The sequence below is a fragment of the Octopus bimaculoides genome, chromosome 1 (genome assembly GCF_001194135.2).
Source record: "Octopus bimaculoides isolate UCB-OBI-ISO-001 chromosome 1, ASM119413v2, whole genome shotgun sequence".
NCBI lineage: Eukaryota > Metazoa > Mollusca > Cephalopoda > Octopoda > Octopodidae > Octopus > Octopus bimaculoides.
This window is the reverse complement of record NC_068981.1, coordinates 57,884,778-57,889,345: the sequence shown is the minus strand read 5'-3', so window position 1 is coordinate 57,889,345 and position 4,568 is coordinate 57,884,778. Positions and strand designations below refer to the sequence as shown.

The 4,568-nt window shown below is 31.5% G+C and overlaps 1 long non-coding RNA gene across 2 annotated transcripts in view; it reads left to right on the top strand.

Moving 5' to 3' along the window:
• Positions 1–2,516, top strand: part of LOC128247568 (uncharacterized) — a 100,084-nt gene extending 97,568 nt beyond the window's left edge. For both annotated transcript variants that reach the window (XR_008263892.1, XR_008263891.1), the window contains exon 3: positions 865–2,516. This is a non-coding gene — a long non-coding RNA (uncharacterized LOC128247568). The remainder of the gene's footprint in view (positions 1–864) is intronic.
• Positions 2,517–4,568: the final 2,052 nt, after the last annotated feature.

Here is a 4,568-nt window from a genome sequence, read left to right as displayed (position 1 = left end):
GTCAATGCGACAATCACATACTATACACCTCCCTTCCAAGTACTGCTGTAAATAGTGGAAGTGAGCTAGAACATTAAAACTTACTGTGCATGCACAACAGAGTTCAAGGTCAATTTTTGCTGAGCAGCTTCACTCAGTGTGCTTTAAGCTTTGTTACTATGGCAACAGTCTGGATACTTATTGATCAGACCTCGTATGTTGCCTTCTCTCAGGATGGTACCTTGCTCCATCCACAGATCTAGCTTGTGGCTCACAACAGGTTGTTATATAGAGAAGCTTCCAGTTGTCTATGGTAGAGGTTGCTATCTCCCTCACATTCTTAACATACATTTCACTGAAGACCTTTATGAACATGTCTGCTGCAGGGATTTGTCAGTTTCCATACCTGCGAGTATTATCTAATGTCACTGAATCAAGTAAGCCCTTACTTGAAGTCAGTAATTAGTAGTCTACATTGAGTGGTACATTCTTACCTGGGGAAAGACTTAGTCTCACAACCATGTTTATATGTGTGTTTACCTGTTTGGTATGTAATCCTGAAATTAGTGTTGCAAATGATTGGGTTATTTGCAACTCAGATTTCCAAGAGCCTTATCCTTCTTTATAACTCGTACCATATCCATAACCTCTATGAGTATCAATGTAACTGCTAAGGTGTTGCTCAATATGTCCAGTATAGCCATGGTAATTTGAGTTGTGATTTGTTATCAATGTAGTCTACTAGAAGGCCTCATAGATATGGTCCATTCACTCATCTGTGGTAGTACATATGCAAAGATAACTGTTATTGTGTTTCTCGTGATTAGTTTCAATTTATTTCTTCCTTCACAAACTAAAGTTACTTCATTTATTTAATCTTTTCAGACCTGTGAGTTGCAGTAATTGAGGTAATTAAAGCTTGCAGTACTTGTCATAACTGAGGAGAAAGTGTGGGAAAGTAGGGTAATTCACCTTGCTGTCTAAGATGGGTTTATCAAACTGGATAAGCAGACACTGCTTCAACAATAATAATTCTGATATAATTTCAAGAAAAAAATAAATAATAATGATAATTATAATGTGCTTATCTTAATTATATAAATACACATATAGTAATATAAACGAAATACATAAATACTACTAATAATAATAATAATGATGACTGTATATTTCTACCCTTTTAGTAAATGTTATAGTAATAATACTTTTAACATAAGGCTCACATTTGTGCGGAGATGTATAAGTAATTGAACTGACCGCAGAACTTGACTGGGAGTGAGCAGAGGTGGTGGTGGTGGAGGTCAAACCTAGAAGTCTTCAGTCTAGTGTTCTACCAATTCAGCTGTCTTCTGTCCTTTTTAATAGGTTATGAGGTAGTAGTGGTGATCTCTAATCTGTAAAACTTATGATTTTAGATGCATGCTGTTCATATGTTGTGAAGATATTGTATTACTGATTTGTTTGTATTTTGGTACAGGGGAATGAGACTAGATTACCACAACCGTGTTACAATATTTTCAAGAGGTCTTTTCACACACTCACACACAGAGAAAGCTTTAATTTTGTAGGGTTTCACTTCTTTCAACAGTATTTTACACAAAATTTTATTCATAGTACTGTTTATAATAAAGTGAAGTGGCCAATATGCATTAAATGTTTTGGTCATGAACAATAATTCCATCTATTTTTTAGCATAAGTACATAACTCTTAATAATCTTTGCCATTTCACATATTGAAACCCAAGATGAGTACATTTCTTAAAAAATATCTTTGGAAATGTATTCTCTCATATATAATTTTTTTAAAAAAAGCATTGACAGATTTCAAGCACTTTGTAAAAACATAAAGAATCAGATAGTGACCCAACCAAATCAGAGTATATAGGAAAGATATAGTTATATGAACTATAGTTATATGAACTATGGTATTGGCTACCATACTTGTATTAATAAATGAGTCATTGCTCTTGCTATCTATATTTACATTGTCATGTTGCCTAGTAAAAATAGCAGAAACAAAACACTTTGTAAGCATGATGATCAACAACTTTAAACTGATCAATCAAACAGGTTAAAAAGTAAGAGCTACCAGGAGCTTACTGGGATGATAGTGAAACTACAAAAGTTATAAGAAATCACAGAGGACTTTCACTTTCATTAGATAAACCATTGCTGGTCACTTTCTCCTGTGTCACAATGATGAAGAAGTCTGTAACTCACCAACTCTTAGCCACAGATTCTACATGTTTTTGTAAATATGAGAAATTCAATTTGAAGATATATGTTTATTACCTGTTGTGACAGCTAACATCTTTTACATACACTTGCTTTTGTAATAAACTGCACAGTAAGACTTTCTAATGTATTTCCTTTGATCTATGATATCTTAAATTACAAAGCTGAATTGTAAGGTTGTCTGATTCCTCAATGCTTTCTGAATCCATTGACTGTGAATGCCATAGTAAATGCTTATTTTTGATGTACAGAATGAAGTTTTATTTTTTGTTATTGAAATTAATAAATATCGGAAAAATGGAAATAAAGCCTTTGTTTTACATTTACTAAAATAGTATACAAATTTTCCTATCCAACCTTCTCACTAAAGACAATAACCACTTCACTAAACAGGATTGATCATAACATTATAAGCTGGTATACAAGATCACTAAAGATAAAACAACACAAAGCATATGTTCTCTCAAAATAGTTTATTTTGTGCTATACACATCCTGTAAGACTACAAAGAACTCTCACAAATCATGAGGAGTGTTTTACAGATTATTTTTACTTTGTAGTCCTAGAAATCACAAAAGGAATGTTTTCCCATCCACAACAATCAGTAAAGTGCTATATTCATACCAGTTCTTAATTCCATGTATTGTAATTCATATGATTGCACCGGTAGGATTTCACTAGGATTTTAAAAAACAAAAAATGGTGCATGCAAACTCTTACTAAAATATCTTTTTTTAAAATACTCCTTTATTCACAAAATCTGTTAATATAAGGGCTGTACCACTGCTTGACACCATATTCCATAACCAAATTTTATACCCACTGTGCAAGACAACCTTAATTTTGTAATTTTTAAAATAGAATCAAATATCATCTTATAATTCAACAAACACAGGGTATAAAATTTTCAAACTGATTTATAGTCAACATATAATTTCATAATAAGGTCAATCTCTACCATCACATTAGGATGGAGGATGAAAATAAATGCAAACAATTTCAGTAGATTAACTTGTTTAACAGCTTGTATACTTGAATTATGAAATTATACATATACTTTCAATTCAAAAAAGAAAATGGTATAAATAATCACAGTTTAATAAAATAAAAATAACATACACATTTTTTTTTCAATATATAGGAGAAACTACATCAATCAAGGAAAAATAATTTCTTTTACATAAGGTGTAAATTTAAAATTACCTTCTTGTATCTTAGTAAAGAAATTAGTAAAATATTTTGAAAACTTATAAAGCGAAGACTGTAAACTAATGATAAAGATGGTTAGGAGATGTCTAAATGCTTAAAAATGGATTTCATTTCATTGAGATATTGTAGTTGTTCATACAAAAAGAAATAGTTCATACAAAATTAAAAACATGGTAAAATAAACGGTAAGAAAAAAGAAAGCAACAGTCTGTTTCTATTTAAAAGTACTGTGAATTAACTTCTGGTCAACCTGAATCAACCTTTAGGGAAAGCATGTAAACATATAGTCAACAAAATCAATCTTGTATATAATACTAGCACTTATTTAATAAATCTTGGGAAAATGAAAGTGAAATTTTAACTCCAACAGTATTTAAACAGTAATTTAGTCTTTAATTAAATACTGGTTTCGAATTTTGTCACAAGGCCAGCAATGTTAGGGGAGGAGGTAAGTTAATTACATTGACCCTAGTACTCAACTGGTACTTATTTTATCAATCCTGAAAAGATGAAAGGCAAAGTTAACCTCGGAAGAATTTGCACTCAGAATGTAAAGAAGGACAAAATACTTAGCAGCATTTTGTCTGGTACGGTAACAATTCTGCTAGTCCACCACATTCTCTTTAGCTAAATATTAATACTAAATACCTATTCACTAAAACAATGAAAACAAAAACACTATAGAGTAGAAGTAAGCTCTCAAAAAAGAAAAAGACATAGTTGATACAATTATCCCCCTGTTTTTAACTCACTATGTGATTAAACATCAACCTTATACACCAATGCTCCACAACCTTTTTTTCATTTGCGGTACACTTATATTCTTTTCAAAATTCGGTGGCACACCTGAACTAAAAATATAACTAAAAGTATAGGGAAAAAAATTATATTCAGGTTACACTGTGGCACACCTAGTATCATCTCATGGCACACCAGTGCTGCAACATACCAGTTGCGGAGCACAGTTCGAGACTATAAATGAAAGTTATCTGGTTTGTAAACTATAGAAGCAGAGCAAATTAAATTCTAATGAAACAGATAATTTTTCCCAGCTAACTCAATAATCTAAGCACTAACTTGATTATTTAAGCTTAAAAAAAATTTACTGGGTTTCACAGAATAACATTTATTTGCTTAATGCTACA